Source organism: Podarcis tiliguerta (genome assembly GCF_965153285.1).
Source record: "Podarcis tiliguerta genome assembly, chromosome: 1".
In the NCBI taxonomy this organism is placed as follows: Eukaryota; Metazoa; Chordata; class Lepidosauria; order Squamata; family Lacertidae; genus Podarcis; species Podarcis tiliguerta.
The window spans coordinates 45082685-45109562 of record NC_139534.1 but is presented as its reverse complement, the minus strand read 5'-3'; the positions used below and the strand labels follow the sequence as shown (position 1 = coordinate 45109562).

The 26878-nt window shown below is 41.4% G+C and overlaps 1 protein-coding gene across 17 annotated transcripts in view; it reads left to right on the top strand.

Annotated features, from left to right (window-relative positions):
• Positions 1–26878, top strand: part of KALRN (kalirin RhoGEF kinase) — a 492139-nt gene that overhangs the window by 115662 nt on the left and 349599 nt on the right. Inside the window, exon 1 of one of the 17 annotated variants that reach the window (XM_083404289.1) lies at positions 24049–24236. The exons of the other annotated variants lie outside the window; for them this stretch is intronic. The gene's annotated coding sequence lies outside the window, so the exon portion shown is untranslated. Of the gene's footprint in view, positions 1–24048; positions 24237–26878 lie in introns of those variants that run through there. 17 annotated transcript variants of the gene reach the window in all.

Genomic DNA, 26878 nt, shown 5'->3' with positions numbered 1-26878 from the left:
AGGCAGTGACAGTATTCTTCCCACTGCTGCCAGACAGTTTCCTCTCCACTGTCCTTTTGAATCAGAGTGAGGACAAGAAACATTGACCTTCATTCTGAACTAGCTTTGTGATGCTATCATGTAGGCATATTTGACAGATGATGCAATGGGGCTACACTGCTTACGTCAAAAAGTGAATTATAATTTTTAAATTCTATTTTGTGAGAAAGGAGTTGAGATATTTTAAGCTGCATTCCTTTTGCGCCAGGAAGTAACCCTGTTGTACCAATACAGCTGTAGCCCTATAGGGACATATCAGTCCATATGTACAGTAGAGGGAAACCAATTCCATTGAACTTTTGAACATGTGCCATTCTTGTAAATTAGTGTGAAATTAAATAAGTAAAATATTTTTACTGTGTATGTGTGGAATAGTAGCAGAATCGAGTTACACCAAATAATATTTTAGTCTTTTGTTAACACTTTGTGGATTAAAAGTCTTTGCAAGCACAAGTTCATATGGTTGAGGTGTCCTGTATCATATTTGTGTGATATCCTGGGGGAGCATCCTGGGAAGGTTTGCCAGATAAAGTTTGTGCCTTGTCTGCCTGTAGTGGATTTTCCATCCTTTCCTTTCCTTGTGGAGAAATACTCCTAGATGAGGAGTTAGCCTGGTTTATAGTTGAAGGAAGAATGTCTTGGATGCAGAGCTGTGGAATGAAAGTACTGATAAACTTATCCATGTGGCACTGCATTCTTCATTTCATTGAAGTAACCCCATTACACTCAGTAGGGCTTGTTTCTAAATAAGATGCTTCTTGTTTCCTACACTTTGCAGTTAGATAGAAGTTTACCATTGATTTCACGTGTCTTTCCCATTTCCCATAATGATAAATGTACCTGTGTATTGACAAAAGGGCAATAGGATTCAGAATGCAGCTAACACATAAACAGGGTAAAGGCTAAATATTTTATTAAACGGCCCAAAGAAATCTACAAAGCACTGTCATTATCTTACTCCCCTTCAGTGATAACCTCTGGTGGATGGAGCTGTGACTGGCGTGCAGTTCTTTCCATGGTGCAGCCTGCACAGAGGTTCTCACTAACAGATGTGTTCTTGGGTCTCATATACGCTTGGGATCCATTCCCAACAAAGAGAGCACTGGGGTTGCATAAGCTACAGCTGTTGAAGATTTTTCCCTAGCAAATGTGATTAGGACTACATCTTTACAAGTGAAGTCCTAAATATGTCTTCTCTGAGCTCAAGGAGGCTTGCTTCTAGGTAGGTTGGCATAATATTGCAGCTTTAACCAAGAACAGGGGTAAGCCAACATGGTACCTTCTTGATGTTTCTGGACTCAACTCTGATCAGCCCCAGCCAGTTTGGCCAGTGGTGAGAATGATGGAAGGTACAGCAACATCTGTCTGGAGGGCATCACATTGGCTACTCCAAGCTAGAACATATCTATGGAAACATAGTTCAACCATGCACTTGAGTTTTATCGAATGTGACAGATGGTACACTAGGCCTGGCATTAATTCTTTCATGTAGTATTGAAAAGTTTCCATTAGCAAGGAAAATTTGATATTAACTGTAACTTTCTTCTGTATGCTTTTCACTCCTCTCCCCAACCCAAACCCCTTTTGAGCCAAATCCCTGATCTACAAGGCAAAGAGCTATTAGTATCAACATTTAGACTCCTAGAGCACTTGTACAAATACAGGAGAGTTGCTGTCAGATCTTATGTTATCTTCACCCCGCAGCACATGGCAGGCTTACCAGTTATCACTTGCTTGAGTTATCTGCAGCTGTTTACTCTGCAGGCTCTGTTTTGTGCCACAGCTGGTCTTTGCCTTGTAAAACACTTTGATTTGGAATGAGTAGGCTGGGTGATCTTGAGCTAGCTAGCTCGTTCTTGGCAGCAACAGTGTGGAGGAGACAACTTTTGGTCTCCCAAAACTGCTTTCAAGGGTATGAAATAAATTTCAAACATGATTGGCAGAAACCAGCAAGCTGCTAAAAGTTGATCAGAAGACATTGTGCCTTAACAAAGATCATCTGGCAAATGTGTGGCTGTCTCAGAACATTGTGAACGTACATCTCAGAATCTGTTTGCCCAGAACAAATGTTATAATAACAACTTGGTGTGCTGTTTGAACAAGAAATAAGCCCCTTTAATTTGTATAATCAGAGATTAGATGGGGCTGAATGAGTGGCATTGTGCTAGTAGATGCAAGTGCTTAAAATGACGTCAAGGTGTATCTAAAGACTGCATGTCTACAAGCTATCGATTAAAATGCATTTGAGTGTCTCTCAAACGATAACAGGAGTAAGAAAGACACAGCCATTTGGCTTGGACATGGTACAAGGATTTGCTTCCACCAGTGCTAAAGGATGTCCAACCCTTGATAAGCACTTATGCCTACTTGTCTACTTTAATTTATTGGAATACTTTAAATCTCCGCAGTTATCCTTAGGCTGTCCTGGAAAGGAGGGAAGACGTGAGAATGATAACAAGCTGATATAGCTGTCTCTCCTGCCAGCAAACCCAAGTCTCTTGGCTGGAGACGGGAAGAGAAATGTGCAATGTCAGTGGCAGAAGGGGCTCGAGATAACCATTGGTGGTCCTGCATGGCAATTAGCCAGAGAGTTATCAGCAAGCTCAGCATAAATCCTTGGGGCCTTTGTTTACACTTGGGCCTGTCGAGAACTCGACTGCACTAACTTTTTGGCATCCAAGAAGTGAGGTTTTTAAAAAAATAAAAAATAAAAAATATAGCTGTAACCATTGCAGGGTTAACTGGTGCTAGGAGCATTTAGATGAGTGGTGTGGGCTGGGCCTGATGGGAACTGTAGTTCAAAACATTTGAAGGGCACTGGATTGGTGAAGGCTGACCTAGAGAATGCAAGCTCCATTGATTGAATGCTTCGCTCCTCCTGATTTGTATCCATACTCTCCCAACCTTCATCTTAAGGACAGAGGCAGCTTTTTGTAACAAGGAAGAGAGCAAGCAGCATAAGCAGAGTTGTCCATGGGGTCCCGTAGACTGTTATGAAGAAGGTTCCCGTAGACTGTTATGAAGAAGGTTGGGGTTAGCACTTAACATGGTATGTCACATTTTGTTTTAGTATCGGGAGATTTGGGGGCAAGGTAAAGAAAGCGTAAAAACTTTTGATCCTCCCCCCACTCTTGTTGTATGAATTGGTTTAGTTCGGCGTAAATGGATCACAGGGGATTCTGCCTGCCTATTTTAGCTCTTATTTGCTACAAGCAGCAGGGGAATGGGGTAATTCATTCCTGGAATCTCATATTCTCCCTTGCAAGGGCAAAGTTGGAAGGTGCTTTTTCTTTCCTTACTGTAATCCAGCCATTTGATTAACCGCTAAAGTTCCAGTCAATGCGGGCTTATCAAAAGAGGTATAATCCTCACTGCCAGCATAATTCCAATCAGATTCATATTTCAGTTTATCAGAAATTACCATGATGATATAGCACACAAAGCCTTTATTAGCAGGGTAAGCCTTTGTAATTAATTTTCTGCCTTCTACTTAGCAAGCCGTTTGCCAGTACCATTTGCATTCCCCCCCCAAAAAAACCCCTCTTCCTACAATACCATGGATTTAAATATTTAAATCTGAATTAAATTAAAGTATAAATAAATCCTTTTACATCATAAAACATCTTTGGAGACCTCTGACTGAATATCCAAGAAGGTCATTAAATCCTTGTGTTGTTCTTAGATTATGAACCACGGCTGTCAGAAATGTTAATACTGTTCTTTTGGAGTGATGAGTGAAATATAAAAAAGCAAGATAGACAGGGTCTAGGAACAAAATGCTGATTCTGTTACAATTGGTGCCAAAATTCCCATTTACATTAATGGATCCAGTCTTGATGCCTCTGTCTTTTAAATACATTTCTTGCTATATGGAAACCTGAAATAACTCATTCAGACTGCTGTCTCGGCTTGTCAGATTTGATCTCTCTGCTATGGTTTGTTTCAGTGGGAGATTAATAATGTCATGACATACATACATACACATGCTTCCTCCCCAGGGATTCTAGAAGTTAAAAGCAGAATCCCATGCCCGTTTTCTCAGAAGTCCGACTACACTCAGTGAGACTTATTTCCTAGTAAATGTGTTTTGGGATTGCAGATTATATGGGGAATGAATACTAAAACTGCTTGGATTAACACATAAATTAGCTGGAGAAGAATTTGGATGCTTTCATCATCATTTATTTGCATGCCATAGTTAGACCATGCTCAAGGTGGTTTGCAACATCAAAAGATTTATATAATTAGAAAACTGTAACAAAATTTAAGTGGTTATGAACAATGAATGAAAACATTTTAGTTAGTTATACAGTAGAATTAAACAATCCCCAACAAAGTCTTAACAATAAAGAATGCACAATTCCGAGAACAGCAAAAATTAAGCATATTCAGAATTCAATCCTGACCCAGACAAAAACTCCTAAACAATACAGCATCCCTGTAGCCTCTAGGCACCTTGAGCAGCAGGTCTTAAAGGACTCACAGATAATATGGTCTCTCTGGCCCCTTAAGCAGTAGAAGCAGTTTTTGTAGCTGGAGTCAGCCAGGAGCCAAACTTCCCAGGCCAGATGGAAATTGGCTAGCAAAGCAAGGAGTAGGCCTTGAAGGACCCACATAGGCTTTATATAGCTCAACTGGTAGACCACAAGCCTCTTAATCTCAGAGTTGTGGGTTTGATCCCCACATTGGGCAAAAAGATTTCTGCCTTACAGGTGGTTGGACTAGGTCTAGGTGATCCCTTTGGTCCTCTCCAACTCTACGATTATATGAAAAGCTTGCATGTCATTAGAGGTGGGATTTAAAGCCCCTCCTGGTTTATATCTGGGCCTAGCTTAGGGGAATTTTGCCAGTATCTCTAACAATGAAGTGATTCATATGAATAAATTGATTCGTGTACCCTACAATATGTCCAATAAATTGGAATGCATCAGAGAGTGAATTAGGGTGGGTATAAAGAAAATTGAAGACAGGAGTGCCTGGCGTGCTCTGGTCCATGGGGTCACGAAGAGTCGGACACGACTAAACAACAACAACAAAGGAAAATTAAAACATTGAGTCTGGACTATTTGATATTAAAAGATAAAATGAAAAAACTCTTAACAAACAGATACTGCGCACGCACGCATGCACGCACACACACACACACACACACACACACACACTTAGTTCCTATGCTTCTCAGTTGCTTTCTCTACTGCTTAGAAGTCAGAGGTTGTGCAGGAGGAGCTCATACTGTGGATCAGAGATCATTTCTGGCAGAGGAATTTCTTGTGTGGGAAGGTGCTAAATATAAAAGCGAATTAAATATCTTACAGTGTGGAAGCAGGGGCACCCTCTTCCCAATATGATTGAGGGAGTTCAATGTGACGTCCTGATGTCATGTGCGTGATGTTGCATGCTCAGTGTCTCGAGGAGCCAGGGGGCGGAGCTGAACGCCCTCTGAACATTGAGGGGGCTCAGCCCCACCCCCTAAAAAAAAACATGGGATTGAAAGTGCCTCAGCCCCTAGGAGCTGTTAGCCTATGTGCAGAAGCATTTGTGTGTTTTTTTACTTTGTCACAAAAAACATGTATTGTGGTCTTAAACCATCTCTGAAAGAAACTAATCCAGAAACTTACTCCTGAGGAGTAATTTCCCTAGGTAAATTGGATTAATCTGTTTTTGGATTTAAGGGTCCCTATAATTCATTCAAAAAGTATATATTTACTCTTCTACCAATGAACATTCATCTACAGAGATTGCTTAAAACTTTATTAGATATTTCCTCTAACTTCCACTCTGGCAAACTTTAACTATTGATGTTACTGTATTTCAAAAATTTAAGACGAACATCAAAAATTCTTGGTACACATTTTCCCCCTGGCTTTGCTCATGGGCAACACTTGTCAAAATTTCTCTTCCTCTGAAGACTCTGGCTCTTTGATGCTGGCAAGGAACATATATGCATCTGTTCAGAAAGTATTGTAGGCTGTCATATTTGTGGTATACTAATAAAATGAGCAATCACACAGAGCAATCAGTACTCACAGTTATTGAGCAGTGTAATTTTTAACAGAAACAAGTATTAAAATACAAATTTAATTAATTCAATTGTGGTGTGAATCCCGAAGTTAAACATAAATGTTATGAATAATTGGTTCTTCTTCAAATTCAATGCAAACAGACTACTTAAAAGAGAAAATGAAGTATAATAATTTTGTTTGCTTTTGTAAGTCTGCAAAATGACTTCAAAGGTATTACAGATCGAGCATTCGATTTAAAACTGCTTCCCTGATCATGCAAGGGTCAGCCAATCTTCTTTGTGCATATTGCTTTTCTGGACTAGGCTCCTCAATGCATAAATGTGAACAGTGTTTTGACTGCTTGAACAGAACGCTGTGAGATGGTTTGAAACTTGCTGACTGAAGCAGAAAATTCTGGTTTCCAGCAAAGCGATCACCCTCCAGATCTAAAAACATTGGATTGTTAAAAATACTGGGGAATTGCTAAAATAGCTATGTTGGATTCTTCACGGAGGAATGTTGTCCAATCATAAAAATAATAGCAGATTTGAATTCCTCATACCCAAAACCATTTTTTAAGATCCCTCCCTGAAGAAATTTGCAAAAAATAAGTTTCACTCCCTAAAACAGCATGCCCTATAAGTGGGGCAGGTGAGAGTTGGAGATCAGCAGCAACATCTGTGGAGCCAAAGGTTTGCCACACCTATCTTTACTTGCCAGATTTCAAACCTGCCCAGATCTTGGCCCCTCCAGGAGATCTCCACACTGCCAGGGATCTTGAGGAGACTTTGGATATGGACATCCAGCTGTCTAGGTTCTTTATATTCTCTCTCTCTCTCTCTCTCTCTCTCTCTCTCTCACACACACACACACACACACACACACCCCTGCACACACATCTCCCTCTGAGCCTCAGAAATAGAAGGACAGCAAGCAAGGCAGGAATGTAAGAGTCTAGCTAGTTGACCGTGAGGCTGCTTAGCAGGAGGGGCAAGCACATGGAAACATCTGCATGGACAAGCACCTGGCTAACAGCCAGGAAGGGATGGAACCTCCACCTTCTATGTAAGTTCCCAGTCTGAGCTGATCTGTTGCTGAAGCTCCAGCATCCCTGATACGGGGAATGCTGAATGCCTTCTGACTCGCCATTGCACCACTTTGTATTGGTCCTACTGTCCACACCAATGAATGTGTGCTCATGTGGGCTTCTCTTTAATTCCTTCAGCATTGACTTATGGAAAGGTATGATGCCATCAGGAATCATATGCATGCTTCATGTAGAACATGTTATAGCAGAATGTTATCTCCAGCTCACTGTGTGACTTGTAGCTTGCTTGCTATGCTGTCAAAACATGTTACACCAGTGTAAGGAGGCTGGATAGGCATCTTACCTCACCAAACTGAGATAACTGGAAGCTTTTTCACTGGTGACTTTAACCTCTTCTGCCCCTTTCTTTTCCTTTTTCTTCATGAAAAGTTGATATCTTTCTGTATATTTATCACCTGGAGGCTTACTCTTACCCCCAGGCATTTTGAATGTAGAGCCATGTGCTGGTTGTGCAGGAAGCCTCAGCAAAACATACATCATACCATCAATTAGGTGCATATTATTGGGCTGAAACACCTGCTGTTGATCTACTTTAGGAGATGATGCATGAGTTAGATAGCCCTAAAAGAAGGACTAGACGTGTAACTAGTCCTTGTTCTATGAAGGATAAATATACCTCTGATACACCAAGGGAATCCTAATGCTCTTTTATGTTGTGGTGCTGATTGAGAAATTGCGGGTGCTGCCATTACTAATTTGGCAGCTGATGTTCTGTTGTGTTTCTTCCTTGGGAATTGCCTCATTCTTGTCAGCAAATGGATGAAAGCCTCACATTCTCATATAAAGACTGGTTGAGTACAGTGGTCTCCAGACGTGAAACTATTGTGCTTCCTAGGGATGTTTTTTCATTTGTTATTTGACTGAAAGGGGCCCCTTCCCCATTTTTTGAAATAGTGGGAGGTTGTGTTGAAAGGGTGCAAAAAGAGGCAGTCGGTGGTCTGATCAGCTGAGATCTCCCTGTGAGATGGTTTCCCAAACTCTCAATCAGGCAATATTTACTTATTTATTTGAAATCTTTTATAACCTGTTCATTCCTATAGAGATCAGAGCAGCATACACTAAAAACAATATAGAGCAAGATTAAAAAGCAATAGAAACCAATGCAGCTCTTGGCAGAGTAACTAGGAGGGCGAAAAAGCCCTAATTCTGAGCACTGAAAGGACAGCAACAGTATCTTTCCAGTCAATTCTGAGTACTCTAAGTACCATTGATTTTAACTGAAGAGTTAAGTGTGTGAATTTTTATTGACAGACTTACATTACTCTTACCCAGATGGCTAATCCATGGGCTAGAATAATGGTGTCCAGCAATGTTGTAAAACCTGGACATGCATCCTTGCACATTTTATTTTTTTTATGCCTAAAATTAGGACAATAGTGCTCACTTTTTTCATCTTAGTTAGCATCTAGCAAATTTGTCTGTAAACAATTAAGGAACATGGATCCCATGTAATAGAACACTTCAGTTCTCAACCAACGTGGATGGGAAATACAGTGTTAATGGCATCCTATTCCAATGATTATTAGAATTTGAACGTAAGTAAGATAAAGATTTCCCTTCATGGATCACTGCCTTGCCGTGGCAAAGGGGCTTGAAGAACTCAGAGAAGCTATGAACTATGCCGAGCAGGGCACCCAAGATGAACAGGTCATAGTGGAGAGTTTTGACCAAATGTGATCCACCTGGAGCAGGAACCAGCAAGCCACTCCAGTATCCCTGCCAAGAAAACTCCATGGACAAAGACAACAGGCATATAAAAGTTATGACGCTGGAAGATGAGCCCCTCAGGTCGGAAGGCGTCCAACATGCTACTGGGGAAGAGCGGAGGACAAGTACAAGTAGATCCAGAGCTGATGAAGCGGCTGGGCCAAAGCCGAAAGGACGCTCAGTTGCGGATATGCATGGAAGCGAAAGGAAAGTCCAATGCTGTAAAGAAAAATATCGCATAGGAACCTGGAATGTAAGAACCATGAACCTTGGTAAGTTGGATGTGGTCAAAAATGAGATGGCAAGAATAAATATTGACATCCTGGGCATCAGTGAACTAAAATGGACGGGAATGGGCGAATTCAGTTCGGATGACCATCATATCTACTACTGTGGGCAAGAAACCCGCAAAAGAAATGGAGTGGCCCTCATAGTCAACAAAAGAGTGGCGAAAGCTGTACTGGGATGCAATCTCAAAAATGATAGAATGATCTCGATATGAATCCAAGGCAGACCTTTTAACATAACAGTAATCCAAGTTTATGCACCAAGTACTGGTGCTGAAGAAACTGAAATTGAAGACTTACAACACCTTATAGAAGTGACACCAAAGAAGGATGTTCTTCTCATTATAGGGGATTGGAATGCTAAAACAGGGAATCAAGAGATAAAAGGAACAACTGGCAAATTTGGCCTTGGAATTCAAAACGAAGCAGGGCAAAGGCTAATAGAGTTCTGTCAAGAGAACAAGCTGGTCATCACAAACACTCTTTTCCAACAACACAAGAGACGACTCTACACATGGACATCACCAGATGGGCAGCATCGAAATCAGATTGATTATATTCTCTGCAGCCAAAGATGAAGAAGCTCTATACAGTCAGCAAAAACAAGACCTGGAGCTGACTGTGGCTCAGATCATCAGCTTCTTATAGCAAAATTCAAGCTTAAAATGAAGAAAGTAGGAAATACCACTGGGCCAGTAAGATACAATCTAAATCAAATCCCTTATGAATACACAGTGGAAGTGAGGAAGAGGTTTAAGGATTTAGATTTGGTGGACAGAGTGCCTGAAGAACTATGGATGGAGGCTTGCAACATTATATAGGAGGCAGCAACGAAAACCATCCCAATGAAAAGGAAATGCAAGAAAGCAAAGTGGCTGTCCAATGAGGCCTTACAAATAGCGGGGGAGAGAAGGCAAGCAAAATGCGAGGGAGATAGAGAAAGATACAGGAAATTGAATGCAGAATTCCAAAAAATAGCAAGGAGAGACAAGAAGGCCTTCTTAAACGAGCAATGCAAAGAAATAGAGGAAAACAACAGAATGGGAAGAACCAGAGATCTGTTCAAGAAAATTGGAGATATGAAAGGAACATTTCGTTCAAATATTACCATAATAAAGGACAAAAGTGGTAAGGACCTAACAGAAGCAGAAGACATCAAGAAGAGGTGGCAAGAATACACAGAGGAATTATACCAGAAAGATATGGTAGTGTGGTTGCTGACCTTGAGCCAGACATCCTGGAGAGTGAAGTCAAATGGGCCTTAGAAAGCATTGCAAATAACAAGGCCAGTGGAAGTTATGGTATTCCAGCTGAACTATTTAAAATTTTAAAAGATGATGCTGTTAAGGTGCTACACTCAATATGCCAGCAAGTTTTGAAAACTCAGCAGTGGCCAGAGGATTGGAGAAGGTCAGTCTACATCCCAATCCCAAAGAAGGGCAGTGCTAAAGAATGCTCCAACTACCGCACAATTGCACTCATTTCACACGCCAGGAAGGTTATGCTTAAAATTCTACAAGGAAGGCTCAAGCAGTATGTGGACCGAGAACTCCCAGAAGTGCAAGCTGGATTTAGAAGAGGCAGAGGAACCAGAGACCAAATTGCAAACATGCGCTGGATTATGGAGAAAGCTAGAGAGTTCCAGAAAGACATCTACTTCTGCTTCATTGACTGTGCAAAAGCCTTTGACTGTGTCGACCACAGCAAACTATGGCAAGTTCTTAAAGAAATGGGAGTGCCTGATCACCTCATCTGTCTCCTGAGAAATCTCTATGTGGGACAAGAAGCTACAGTTAGAACTGGATATGGAACAACTGATTGGTTCAAAATTGGGAAAGGAGTACGACAAGGCTGTATTTTGTCTCCCTGCTTATTTAACTTATATGCAGAATTCATTATGTGAAAGGCTGGGCTGGATGAATCCCTAGCAATTAAGATTGCTGGAAGAAATATCAACAACCTCAGATATGCAGATGACACAACCTTGATGGCAGAAAGTGAGGAGGAATTAAAAAATCTTTTAATGAGGGTGAAAGAGGAGAGCGCAAAATATGGTCTGAAGCTCAACATCAAAAAAACGAAGATCGTGGCCACTGGTCCCATCACCTCCTGGCAAATAGAAGGGGAAGAAATGGAGGCAGTGAGAGATTTTACTTTCTTGGGCTCCATGATCACTGCAGATGGCGACAGCAGCCACAAAATTAAGAGACACCTGCTTCTTGGGAGGAAAGCAATGACAAACCTAGACAGCATTTTAAAAAGTAGAGACATCACCTTGCCAACAAAGGTCCGTATAGTAAAACCTATGGTTTTCCCAGTAGTGATGTATGGAAGTGAGAGCTGGACCATAAAGAAGGCTGATCGCCGAAGAATTGACGCTTTTGAATTATGGTGCTGGAGGAGACTCTTGAGAGTCCCATGGACTGCAATAAGATCAAACACATCCATTCTAAAGGAAATCAGCCCTGAGTGCTCACTGGAAGGACAGATCCTGAAGCTGAGGCTCCAATACTTTGGCCACCTCATGAGAAGAGAAGACTCCCTGGAAAAGACCCTGATGCTGGGAAAGATGGAGGGCACAAGGAGAAGGGGATGACAGAGGACGAGATGGTTAGACAGTGTTCTCAAAGCTACAAACATGAGTCTGACCAAACTGCGGGTGGCAGTGGAAGACAGGAGTGCCTGGCGTGCTCTGGTCCATGGGGTCATGAAGAGTCGGACATGACTGAACGACTAAACAACAACAAAGATAAAGATTGAGGGTGGTATTCAACTTTGTTTTACTCAGAGTAGACAGGCCATTGTAAGCTTTATTTCATAACTCATTCATTAATTACATCCCCAAATCCACTAATATTTTAACTTGTGATTTCTGGAAATGACTTGTTTCTGTTTCTGTTTCTGCCACTGCTATAAACACAGTTAGAATCAATAATGGAACTTGCTTCCAAAATAAGGCAGGCAATTTTCACTTGGAATTTACTATTGCTCCACGGGGACTAATAAAAATTTAAATCCTGTATCGTTTAAATCATTAAGTATCCTTATCTAGCACTGTGGAAGAAAATATTGTCAGATTATCTGCCTTCTTTGAAGTAGAAACCCTTTTCCTGGGGTGAAGCTTTTTAAAAACAATTTTTCCCCACTGAAAGATTATTCATGTCATTTTTTATTATTTTTATTGTTTTCACACGTGGCCTATATTATCAGCTTAAGGACAAAATGCAGCTTCCTTCTGCTTTTTGAAATATGGAGCTCAATGAAAATATTATTAATCTTTCTGGGATGTTTACCCAGTATTACTAGTAGCAGATCTGTGGCGTCAGTGTTAATGATTTCGTGTAGGAAAGAATGGAATCCTTACATTGACCCTGCCTTGCCAAGTATTATTCTGCAACACAGACTTTTACTACTTATGATTAGTGTGTTGTGGGGGCATGTTCTAGTTCTAACGTTGTTTTTCTTATCCGTTTGCTTGGATAAAGAAAAAGAAAGCTAATAATGTGCAAACACTGAGGAACGTGTAACTGAGCATTAGAAATCTCAGAACAGGGGTAGTCAATATGGTGCCCCTGAGATGTTGTTGAATGGCGGCTCCTATCATCCTTGACCACCCACCATGCTGGAGAGAGAGCACCGCGTCTGCTATCCATGGGTTAGAACTCAGTGACAGCTGCTTTGAGGTTCCTTCACAGGTACGCATATTGAGAGAAATATTGGGCCCAGGGCAAGTCAATATGTATGAACACCTTACAACACAAAGCTGTCAACTCAAAAGTAAGCTTCACTGAGTTCAATGGCTTACTCCCAGGTAAGTGTTCCTGGGCTTGCAACCTAAATCTGACATGCCCTTCTGGTTAAGCACTATATGGCTTGGGTAAATTGTAACATGAAACTATAGCGCTTCAATTGGTGATCATCCTTAGAGCCAAAGTAGCAAACTATGGTTTGTACTTGCCCTTATAATCAAAATTACAAGCCACAGTTTCAAGCTTTGTTGTAACATCAAAACAGAAAAATGGTTTGTGGGTGGTGATTGGGGCGCGGCAGATAACTTATTGAAACAGAGTAGGCAAGGTGCATGAGCTTCTGTTTCTGTAGTCCCAAAACATATAAACACATAACCAAGTACAAATTGAAGTTTACATGTTGAGCTTTTTTTTTTTTTTTTGCCAAGTTGATGAGCTTTTCTAGCTTGATCAAAAAAAAAAGAAAAAAAAGAAAAGAAAAGGAAAGAAAAGAAAAAGAAGAGTGTTTGAGCTATTTTAAAGGAAATTCACCAAAATCTTCCGACATGGGTTGCCATATGTCCAGATTCTTAATATTTGACACAATAAAAAGGTAAAGGTAAAGGTAAAGGTAAAGGTAAAGGTACGGGCCAGTCTTGACAGAGTCTAGGGTTGTGCGCTCATCTCACTCTAGAGGCCGGGAGCCAGCGCTGTCCGCAGACACTTCCGGGTCACGTGGCCATCGTGACAAGCTGCATCTGGCGAGCCAGCGCAGCACACAGAACGCCGTTTACCTTCTCGCTAGTAAGCCGTCTCTATTTATCTACTTGCACCCGGGGGTGCTTTCGAACTGCTAGGTTGGCCGGTGCTGGGACCGAGCAACGGGAGCGCACCCCGCCGCGGGGATTCGAACTGCCGACCATGCGATCGGCAAGTCCTAGGCGCTGAGGTTTTACCCACAGCACCACCCGCGTCCCTCTTTTTGACACAATAGGGGTGTATAAATTGGTGTTCGTGGCCTACTGGCAAGTCTATACACCACTCCTCTTCATCTTTCCTCTGTATTATCTTGTAACAGTTTGAGGTTGAAAGGAGGGAAAGTAATGAATGGGGTGGAATCATTTCCTCTTCCCTCTGCCTGTTCATGCTAGTCTCTAATAGCTCCAGGACTATCAGTACTCAAATACATAAAAACTTTTACCAAGTATGAATATAATAGCTTGGTAATCCGGTTTTTTGTGTTGTCCTGCCAAGAGGTGAGGCGAATATTCATACTCCCCAGTTCCTTCAGATTTCTGAGCAAGCATGGCAATGAAGTAAAACACCCACACCCACACCCACACACCCCACTTGGTAGGATGATATGGATGGGCAGTGTACATAGGGATTATGCACCCACCATTGTAATTTAGCCCTTGCTAAATGGATGCTGGCTCTAGGTGATCGAGGGGTAGGAGCATTTTGCTTGCCTCCGCTACTGCTAGGACAGTTTCTAAATGACCACAAACTGAACAGAACTGCTGCTTCACTAGGCACTGTCAAGAATTGCCTCATAGCTCTTGCTGCTAATCAAGACAGAAAGTTATCATCACAAATCATGTTAAAGTTCTCGAAAGGCACAGTTGAAAAATGTGGAGCCAGGGGACAAACGTAAGTGGGCAGACATTATGGTCTAGTTATAGATGATGCTACCGGAGGTTACCAGAAGTGGGCAAGATACTGGGCCGCTAGTAGCTGTGTAAGGAAGTGATTCTCTGATTGCTAAAATGAGAAGCTATCCATCATTTAATTTATAGGCTTCATCTATAGAAGAATTTCTACAGATTAAGTTTGCTGCTGGGGAAGAAAGAAGTGTGTTGGATAGTGAGCAGTGTTAACCCTTATGTAGACTCCATGGTTTAACAGCACATACAGCCCTTTGATGACTAAATAGTCCAGATTTTTCTCCAGTAACATGACCTTCATATATTTGAGGCCTAACACTCCAGATACATCTGGAGTGCCAAATGGACCTTTTATTTTCTTACTGGAGCTTCAACCCAGGATTCCATTAAGTTCTGACAAGAATGTCTACTGCTGTTTTCTGGAAAGGCTTTACAAGAATCCTACATGTTGAGTGTTTGCAGAGAGAGGGAGAGCATGAAGTACTTATTCTCCATCTGCTGAATTCTACTGGAATTATTAGCCCTTCATGCTTATTCCTTCTTTCAGCTCATAAAATCAACAGCAGCAAATGAATCTGTAAAATAACAGATCCGTGTTAATAATGCATAATTGTGCCAAACCCTGTTAAAAAGAACACCGTCCTCAATAGGGTCTTATACCTCAGATCTGTACATTCTCTCTCTCTCTCTCTCTGTGTGTGTGTGTGGGTGTGGGTGTGGGTGTGTGTTTGTGGGTGTGGGCAAAGACCCCTTAACCAATACTGGTGTGACATGGGGTGGGGAAGCAAACCCCAGAGACCTTAAGACAGGGTTGGGATGAAAGCAGTTAGAAATTCACATGTGGTCAATTTCATTGTTAAATTGCAAGGATTGTAACTAAATGGAGCTACTAAGCAGTTTTTCTGCCTGTGCTCTCTTCTTGAGGACTACCAGAGGCTGCAGGGGAGAGATGTTATAAAACTCAAAGGGAGGTGTATATTAAGAGGCCTGTCTTCAGCAGTTTAACCAAGCTGCACATGATAGAAGCCAAGTCTTCAACAGAAGCAGTCTGGCATAGAATCATTAAGTAATTCGGGCAAAACTATAAAATTGTTTTAAAATGATATTTTGGCAAGTTTCTCTTGGAGGCAGGACATGATTCTGCCACCCCCCCCCCCCGAGTTTTTCATGAGTAATTTTTTTCCCAAGTGAATCAATGTTTGTGGCAGACCTGAACTACTCAGCTGAGTTTTCTACTCTGTATATGAGAGCTTTGTCACAAATGGAGGTTACTTAAAGTGCCATAATATGGGTAGAAGGATGAATTCTGATTGGTCATTGAAAACCTATGCTCTAATATGCCTTTTTTACTGTCCAAAATGTATCATTTATAGTACAACAAACCACTTTACTGCTGGTTACCTTTTTAGTTCCACTGTTTGGTTCCACTTTGGTCCCCAGTTCTCCAAGCTTTAAGGTCATCTTGAATCTTGATTCAGACCTCTGTGGCACTAGCTACCCTGCCTAGTTTGGTGTTATCAGCAAATTTGATGTTATTGTTTAGTCGTTTAGTCGCGCCTGACTCTTCGTGACCCCATGGACCAGAGCACGCCAGGCACTCCTGCCTTCCACTGCCTCCCGCAGTTTGGTCAAACTCATGCTGGTAGATTTGAAAACACTGTCCAACCATCTCGTCCTCTGTGATCCCCTTCTCCTTGTGCCCTCCATCTTTCCCAATATCAGGGTCTTTTCCAGGGAGTCTTTTCTTCTCATGAGGCCAAAGTATTGGAGTCTCAGCTTCAGGACCTGTGCTTCCAGTGAACACTCAGGGCTGATTTCCTTAAGAATGGATAGGTTTGATCTTCTTGCAGTCCATGGGACTCTCAAGAGTCTCCTCCAGCACCATAATTCAAAAGCATCAATTCTTCGGTGATCAGCCTTCTTTATGGTCCAGCTCTCACTTCCCTACATCACTACTGGGAAAACCATAGCTTTAACTATACGATGTGCACCCCCTCAATTCTCTTGTCCAAGTCATTTATAAAAATATTGAACAACAACAGGGCCTAGTACAGAACCATGTGGCACCTCATTGTCACTTTACCCCAGGATCACGAGGAACCATTAATGAATACTCTTTTTTAAAAAAAATATTTAATCATTTTTTCAATACAAACAACAACCACAAAAACACATACAACAAAAACTATAATAACACTAATAACACAATTTGACAATTCAGATTTGAATACTGGTATACCTATGACTACACCTTTTTAACAATATTCCCCACCATTAATGAATACTCTTTACCAGCTTCTCTGCAAGAATATCATGGGGGACTTTGTCAAAAGCCTTACTGATATCAATATACATTACACGATACACATGATTCTGTTCATTTATACATCTGTTTTGCCAGGTGGACAGAAGAGCTTGTACTATAATGTGACAGGCCTTTTATTGGGAACGAAATACTGCTGTAGCCTAATTTTCAGAGTGTTCCTAGTGGTTCCATATTCTGCCTTGTAGTTTTGTTGTTGTCTCTGGGCACCTTGCGCACGCACTGACACACAAGCAGAAATATCCTTATAAGACCCACACTGATTTCCATCAAAGTAGTTTTCCCTTTTTGATTATGTGTTTCTTTTGAGGTGAGGAAAAACCAAGTTTTCAAAGCAATAATCTCAGCCCTGTGCCTGTCAGATAGAGATATGAGATTTATCAGATGGTGCTGGAATGTGCTCTAGTTTTCATGTCATTAACACAGCTTCCTGTCAAGCTAGCACCAGGTGAGGTATATGAGCTTCTGCCTGAGGATATTTGGGACTGAGCACAAGGCTGCTGTTGACTATCCATGTAACACAGTTATTTCTTATCAACTTGTCAATCTATGAACTGAGCACAATTTATTTTGGTCTGATTGAGGGGAAGGGGGCAAATCAAGCAAATTTGCTAACCGATTTCCCCCATTTATGTACTGTCAAACAAAACACAGCATGTGCTTCTCAGAAGACAGGTTTGTTAACAGCAAGAGGTTAAGGTTGCCCAATAAATTATTTAGAACAAAACCAAGAGCTGTGGGGGATCTGCTGAACTGGACCACTTCATGTTTTACTTTTTCCATCACTGGTATTACTACTTGCATTCTAAAAACCCAGCATAAATACTCATTAGTGACGGGAGATTCTCCCAACTCATTTGTAATCAGTCTGCTTAAAATAAAGATGTGTAAAATCAATCAGATAAATGGGTCACTTGCAAATTAGCAATGCCTGCGAACCCTTTGTTCTATGGTAGTGTCCCCTCAGCCTGTAACCTTTTTGAGATGGATGTGATTCTTTCACTATATATCTCATTTTTATTTTTTTTACTTTAAGAGAAGCAGGGAGGCAGGATCCTGACCATGAGCATCAGCAGGCTTTGAGGAAGGGCTTGAATGATCCCTCAGTTGGATTAAAAGGTTTCTTTCCACAGGTTCAACTGGACAGGGATGTAAAATAAGCTTCAAAAGTCATGTAACATGTCAGTAGTTATTAAAACTACGTAAATTATGTATTGACTTCTTTACAGCTTGTAATAATTACGTATGTTTCCAATGTGGTTGAAATGCCAGAAATCGGTTTACTAGGACACTTTGGGAGGGCAGCAGGCCAGGCACACTAGCACCCCTGGAGCTTTTTATTAGTGTATTAATGGCAGTATCCTAGCACAGCCAAGCACGCTGCTGCTGAAGGAAGGCGTGTCATGTTCAACTCTAGCCAACAACTATTGGTTGGATATGTAGCACATTTCACAAAGAGTCCTATCAATGCTCAGTATTTCAGTGGCCCCCAGGAAAGCCCATTTAGTGAGTTGGGTTTGATTTCTGTTCCCTTTAATTAAAAGAGGCTCATAAATACTAGTCTGAAAAATCCTACTTTGGAGGATGGTAGAATGAGCTGGGGTTTCAGACTTGTACAAAGACTGAAGAGTTTGGCCGGATAAGCATATAGCTTAAATCCAAACCCAAGAAACCATTGAGATGGCAAAAGGTTAATTAGCAACCAATGGGAGATTAATGTCCACAAGGGTGCTTCATTGAGTAGGCCATTAGCCTGTTGAGAAAATATTTAATTATACTCTAATTGAGGAGAAGTTTTTTAATGTGGAAATCATAAGCATCATGTACATTCATGGCACTGAGTTTAATTAGTGGAAGAAATACAGGTTGCTGTCCCCATGGAGTGTATGATCTAAAATTTTACAGCCAACAAGGAAGAAAAAGTGCCAGCTAAAGACAGTATTCTTTCACAAGGCTTGTTGAGGTTTGCTGGGTATTCTTAGGGAAGCTAGGCTGTTTTGTATAAGAAAATAATGGAGTGTAGTTTTTAGTGTGGAGATTCTCTGTTTTGAACTCTGTTTTATTGTGTGTTGTGTGTACAGTGGTACCTCGGGTTACATACGCTTCAGGTTACATACTCTTCAGGTTACAGACTCCGCTAATCCAGAAATATTACCTCGGGTTAAGAACTTTGCTTCAGGATGAGAACAGAAATTGTGCTCCAGCCACGTGGCAGTAGCAGAAGGCCCCATTAGCTAAAGTGGTGCTTCAGGTTAAGAACAGTTTCAGGTTAAGAACAGAACTCCGGAACGAATTACCGTAAGTACTTAACTCGAGGTACCACTGTATTAGGTTGTTGAGATCCTTGAGAAAGGGTGGGATATAAATATGGTGGAAGCAGTGGTTGTATTTAAATCATTTACATGAAATGACTCCCCAGACAGACCTCTTGTCACTGTGTAGCTATTTCACAGTGGGATGGGACAGGAGGCTCCTTCACCTGTTGATCAAGGTTTGCCAAAATGGCGCTTTCCAGATGTTGTTGGGCTACAGCTCCCATCAGGAGTCATTGCCATTGGTCAGAATGGATGGGACAGCAACATTTGGAGGGCACCATTTTGGCTACCTGTGCTCCTGGTAAAAAACTCACCTTGGGGAAGCTCCCATCTTTTGGATCTGCTTGAGGCAGACTCTCTCCAATAGCTATTGATGTGCATTTCCCCTTAGAAGATACAATAAAAGGTGAGTCAGTTTTAGGCACAATTCAGTTACTGTTTCATGAATGTTATGTTCATGATGTGAAAGATGCGTACCTGGGTGTACCTTTACGTGGAGGAAAGCAAAATATGTTACAGTTAGTGGTGTGTGGATGTGTTATTTAAATGCAATTTTCAGCTAGCTGTTGTGATAGAGGGATAGACAGATACATTCCTCCCCTGTTTTAATTCATTTGCATCCCCTTCAATTGGAAAAAGCTCTGTGGTTACTGTGCTACTTTCCAAAGTGAAAAGAGACAAGAGAAAAACTGGAGGCTGCTACTATGGTTAGAGAGAGAGAGAGAGAGTCTGTGTGGGCGTGTTTCATAGTGGTACTTAGGTGCACCATGAAAGTAATGGATTTATAAATAAGTCATGTCATACAACCGTTCTTCCAGCTTACTCCCAAGACAAGATGATTGGGAAGGAATACTCTATGCAATTCAATTCTTATTCAGTTTAGGTTGTTCTTTGTAGGAGGGGTGCCACACGATCCTACACATCAATTTATGCTGTGAAAAGGGGATGTGCGCTCTCTTGTATCCTATACCCACTCAACCCAAGTGAAGGAAGAAACTCACAATGCAGAAAACCAGAAAATTGCATTCCATTACTTTGGTTTGCCTGCCAAATTCTGCACCAGCTGAAGTCTCTGAACCGTCTTCAGAGGTAGCCCCACTTATAATGCATTGCAGTAATCTGACCTAGCTGTTACCAGATCATAGACGACAGAAGTCAGGCTATCCCTGTACAGATAGGGGCACAGCTGGGCCACTCACTGAAGTTTATGGAAAGCACTCTGTGCCAAGGCAACCAAAACCTCAAGCAACAGCAAAGGATCCAGGAGTACCCTCAAGCTTCATACCCACTACTTCAGAGGGAGTGTAACCCCATTAACAGCAGACAGCCTTCTATCCATCCAGTCTAGGGATCCTCCCGCTAACAATGCCTCAGTTTGGATTGAGCCTCAGTTTATTGGCTGTCATCCAGTCTGTTACTTGAGGTAAGACACCAGTCCAGCACATCCGCTGACACACCAGCAGATGCAAAGGAAAAGTAGAGCAGTGTGTCATCAACATATTGCTGACAACGTACTCCAGAGCTCCAGATGACCCCACTCAGCGGTTTCATGTATATGTTAAAACAGCATAGGGGCTAAAATTAAATTATGAGGACCCCAAAGTGAAGTCTCCACAGGGCCAAAGAGCACTCTGCCCAAGCATCACCTTCTGGAAATGACCATCCAAGTAGGACCAGAACCACTGCAAAGCAGGGCCACCCACCTGCAACTCAGACAGTTGCTCCAGAAGGACACCATAGTCAATGGTATTGAAATCCACTGAGAGGTTGAAGATAATTATGAATCCTATCACCTGGATAAAAGGAGTTTTTACATAGGCTTGCTTATTTTGTGTAATGTACTTTTGATAGCTGTGGAGAAGACCACGGAGCCAACAGGATGCTGAGGCACTTCATCTCATGCACTGCAAACCACACTTTGTGCCATTGTCCAAGCAGTTTCAGACCTATATGTGTAGCCATAAGGGCTAGAAACTTGAGTTTTCTAAAAATTCTTAAATGAAAGTTGGGCTTCTCAAGATGCTAATCCTATCTGTAATACCACATTCTGCACCTATACAGAGGAACTGTAAAGCACATGGCCCTGATTATAGACCACCTGTTTTGCAGGAAAGTGCTTCACACCAATTTAGGCAGTGGGAACTGAGTTAAGTCATTGCCATTCAGCTGAAATTGCTCTTGTGTTCATTCCATAATGGCTCAGGGTGGTGCTACATATTTTGTCCTCCCCATGCCTCCAAATGCATGTAGGGCTCTTTGTTTTCAGTGCTAGAAGCCAAGTAAGTGAAGTCGTGCAGCAGAATAGGGCCAACCCACAGGTGTTCTTATCTGAACAAAACCACCCTAAGTGGTCCCCATCCGTTCCTAAGCTTTAGTGAGGCACTTTGCTGCTAAGGTTTCTTTAGTTTTACACAATGAAAATTCAGGTTGTTTTGCTGGCATGTGATGTAAAGTTTTAGTGTAGCAACACAAGACTGCAGAAATAAAAATCAATCATAGTCCAATTAATACAGCATGTCAGTTGCACCCATTAATGCTTCTTATTTCCAGCTCTGTTTTGGTTTTATTTTCACAGTGCTTTTTTAAAAAATGGATTTTTAAAATATTATTATTAATTGATCAGCCATCCTTCATCAGAATGGTTGCTGGGTGGAAGTACAGTGTATATTGAGGCTATGTACAAAGGACAATTGAATAAATATATATATATTTAAAAATCACTAAAAACAGGAACAATAGTAGTACATTTAAGCCTTAACAATTTGGTTACTTACTAATGCTGACAGGTCTTCATATTCCAGTAAAAGCTACCCAGTGAGGAGGCAATCTGAACCTCCTGGGGGAAGACACTGAAAAGGCCCTGCCATGAGCCACCATAGCCCAAGTGTCACTTAACAACTTAACATATTCTGAATGAAATTATACACAAATAACCCTTTGCTTACCATGATAAATCCTATTGGCCCTGATGGTTATATAGCTGTTAAAGGCACAATTTCCCTCAATGCCAATCTACCATACAGTTTTGGTGAAGCTTTCCCCATAACTGTATTTGCATTCTAGCAAAGGCTTAACTCTGTTTCTCCCCAGTGCCAACCCTAAACCAAAGCTCATCCTTTATCCACTTACCTGGAAGTTAGCCGCATTGCCTGGTGTTCAAACAATTCACTTATCAATCATAGCTCCTATTTAACTCATGGGCTGAAAAAAACAACCTAGTTGTAACTAGGCTAGTTCATTTAACAGAAATCATTCAGAAGAGTGCCTGCACATCTTGCTTCATACGTTTCTTTTTAGGGGGACTAGAAATTTACTTTTACTTTTAATAAATATTGAAACTCAGAGTCTTAGGGTTGTGTCTGGGAATGTCAATGAAAGTCTTTGCCCACAGGCACCAGGTTGGCAGTCCCTGAATTAATTAGCCTCCTGTAAGACTGTTGAGGGACACAGGTGGTGCTGTGGGTTAAACCACAGAGCCTAGGATTTGCCGATCAGAAGGTTGGTGATTCGAATCCCCACGACAGGGTGAGCTCCCATTGCTCGGTCCCTGCTCCTGCCAACCTAGCAGTTCGAAAGCACGTCAAAGTGCAAGTAGATAAATAGGTACCGCTCTGGCAGGAAGGTAAACGGCGTTTCCGTGCGCTGCTCTGGTTCGCCAGAAGCAGCTTAGTCATGCTGGCCACATGACCCGGAAGCTGTACGCCGGCTCCCTTGGCCGGTAAAGCAAGATGAGAGCTGCAACCCAAGAGTCGTCCGTGACTGGACCTTACGGTCAGGGGTCCCTTTACCTGTTAAGACTGTTGAGTCCAGATCCTAAAATTATTTAATCGAACCACTGACAGCAGATGCTTCATGAAGCTTGAATGTTATTACCTGTATTCTGGAACTCCCTGCTCATAGAAATACATCAAGCCTGCTCTGTTGTGAAGATTATACAGACCTTTCTCTTCTAGCAGATGAGAGAGTAGTTGATTTATTTTAAAGCTAGTGATACAACTTACCTGGAGATTAACTTCTATTTTTTATTAATTTATATCTCCGTGCTGTTTTTAATATTTCGATTACATACTTTTGCTATTTTTAAAAATATTTTGGCTTAGTATTTGTATTATTGTATGTCATTAAGGTTCTAAGTCACAACAAGAGATCAGCTGACCCATATGGCAAGATAAAAAAATTAAAAGCAAATGTCTGCTGCTATCAGAGAAATGTGTGTCCCATTTCCTGGTGGTGCCACAGGTGGTGGTAAGGAGGCCAAAGGAGGATGGTGTGACTTAACCTTGTTAGGCCACAAAAAGTCTAAAGGCCATGCCAAGTCATTAGCAAAACTGACTGGGGTGACATATCCGTTTCTGCTCCCAAATGCAGGAGATAAATTAGGTCTATTACTTGAAACAGTTCTTCCCACCATGGTAAAATCTGTTTACCAGTTTCTTTTATTATCTGGATGGTATTTCCTAGTTCCAGTTTTCCTAGTTCTTGGCTGCGTAGACTGAAGAGTATAAGTGATTTGCACATACAAAACTGGTCTAGAAATTTGGTAGCTGCAGAGGGTCTTTTTAGCTGTGCCTTTAACAGCAGCCTGATGTGTGCTAGAAGATAAACATTATTATCTCCATTAAAAGCTTCACCTGTACCATTCTACATCAAGCTACAATTAACAGTGCAGCGGCAGTAAGTCAGGCCATTTTTTCTGTTTAGTTGGCAACCCTACTGTAGCACTCAGTTGCCAACTTCACAGTGCTGCCAACTTAAAAGTCTTTTTTAAAATTAGAGAAATAAGGAAAGGAAACCATGCACAAAAGCGTTCAGAGAGTTTATGAAATGCTCTTGAAATCTCTGCTCTTTTAAGGAACAGTGTGATAGAACTGAATAGAGCAGCAAGCCGGAAAGGATCTTATTCCCCAAGAGTGAGACTTGGTATACCTACAAATCTTCACACAGTGTGAATTTAGCAGCAGATGGAAGAGGAGAAGTTACAAGGTCAGGATGAAGATCCACTGAGGTTTCTCTTAGAAGTAAGTGGTAGACTGTGCCTGAAATAAGGAGCAGCAATAGAAAAGGTAAGGAAACACAGAGAGAGAGAGGAAGAGAGAGAGGTTTAGTTACTTTTACTTATCTGGATTGCCAAGTTTCTTTCTGAAAGGCATGCTGAAGTTCAGCCACTGTAATTTTCTTTTCCCCACCACGATCAATATGAAACAAGATCTGTACTCCAGGAAATTTATCACTTGCTAATGAAAATCATAATGTAGGAATCCTTAAGGGCTGCTTTCCCATTCTAACAATGGCAGTGTCAGGACATGTTGATTGCATGGCAGAATTAACCTATGGGAAAGGTGTACACGTATGAAAAATAAGCCCAGTGGAAATTGTCATGATACCTTCCATCCCTTGAAGAAGCCTGTTGATCTATCAAAATGTTCCCAACTCCTGTTGAGAGAGCTAGAATGGGGGATGCAGACATGGGGAATATTGTGTTAGTTTTCCTGATTATAATGCTAGCACTTCTGTCCTGTTTATGAATATTCATTTCACCCTGCTGCACTTGTTGCATTATGGAACTTTGGCTTTTTGACCTATATTTAGCATGTCATGCTAGCTTTCACATTGGCACGCGTAGTGTGGCACAATGAATGTCATAGAACAACATTGCTACTCCCCCACCCTTTTTCACATGTGCTTGCATCTGTTCGCCCCATGATTCACTCATGAAAATGGCAGAAAATAACCATATACCAGGATACAGCCCCTAAAGCCATCAGTTTTCTCCTGCTATTTTCTGGGTGAGTGGGGGTTGCAAATGGTTTACTTCCAGAAGCAGTTAACACAGAAATGCTTAAACTCAGTGCTTAAACTTCCACTATATTCTGCTAGATTTCCAGAAGTGATTTGTACATTGGGTGAAAGCTAAAATATAATGTGGAAACTAATAGTTAGAGGAATGTTGGGGAAATTGAATAAACGGCCTTGTGAATGGAGTCAATAATTGTTCGTGGGTAATAAAGAAGGCAGAAGGCAAGAATATGGTCAAAGTTTCTTCATAATTCCCAGTTCATAAGAACTTCTATTGGGGTGCCCCCTCACCTCTGCCATTTACTTACATTGTAAAATTTTAGTTTTGACACAGCAGCGGTGAGAGGCGGGTAAGGAATTGCATTATTTCTTGGTACCACAGAGGTTTTAAAAAGACAGGTGCCATCTCCATCTTCCCACTTGCTATCCCTGCAAGTGATAGATCTGCTGAGTTAAACACAGTGCAGCACTATAGAAGTTACACATCCAACAATTTACCTCAATCCCTTAAAGAGCAAGAGGCCTTCAAGAGCAAGGACTTTGATGCCATTGTCATTGTGTGGATGTTGCAACACGCCCCCCCCCCATGGCTTGCATGAAAGGCAATGATCCTACAATAAACACTTGGCTGGAAGTAGCTTCGCTTATAGTAACCCTCCTATACCAGGATGTGTATGGACCAAGTTGGAACTGTGAAGATGAATTGCAGCATAGGGAATGTTGAAAGTGAGAGGGGTTGGGATGACTTCAACAAGGCTTGACTTTTGCCTGATTAGAGGTTGCTCTAGGCTTCTCAAATATTTGAACGCAGCAGATCTTGCAGGTTTGAAACTACCCTCTGTGCTCAGTATAGCAGTCTGGTGTCTTTTCTCCATTTCACCATCTTCCAGTCAGTTCAGCTAGAAAGGTGGACATCAAATTACATCTTCATCAGTCTGAACTTGAACAAGAGACCCCACTTACTCATCTGAAAACAAACAAATAAATTGCATGTAACATGTCCAGCTAGATTACAAGATTCTGATTAATTATCTAAAAGCAACTTAATAGGAGCCGAGAAACACCTCTCTGGAGAAGACTTGATGTGCTATCCATGTTACTGACCTCTGTCGTCTGCTTCTTGTTTATACAAAACAAGAATGCTCTGTTGCTATGGTAACTCCTTTTTATGGGCTCAGAATTTACAAAGTACTATATATCTTTCCTATAAGACAGATAGGCAGAGACAAATGATACAAAGGTAGACTTGTAGATCCGTGTATGAAACAATAAATAAGCTGGCAAGGTGAGCACGTAATCATATAAGGCAGAACAGACCCTGCACACACTATTGAAATATATCTGCGTTATTCTCCCTGTACGTGTTATTAAGCAGGCATTTATCTCTTGAGAATATTTGACTTGGGTTTTTTTGTTTGTTTTGTTTTTGCCAATGGCTTGTGTGTAGGTATATATGTATTCTATACAGCTATAATGCATTATAGTTATATAACACTTCATTATTTGCTCAATAAACCTTTGGAGCTGCCTAATTTATTAGCAGGATTCATTCAAACCAGGTGGAGTGTCATGACTGGGTTGCACAGCAGCTATGCTATTGCTGTCCTACATAAGAACACAGGAAGCTGCCTTATACTGAATCTGACCATTGGTCCTCTGCTTCCTTACACTTTCATTAATAAGCTTAATTCTCAGGGCACTTTATAATGTAAGTGGGTGCTGGGTTTTGAGTTCACTGTAGTGTTGCAAAGTGCTGAAGTGTGTGTGTGTTTCCTTCTAGTAAGCCATGCATGGGAAACCTCTTGCCTTTGCGCCAAATTAGACACAGCAAAGGTTCTAATTTGGCCCATGAGGCTCTGTTTTGCAAGTCATACCTACCTGTCCCATGCCTGTTACATAATGATGTCAG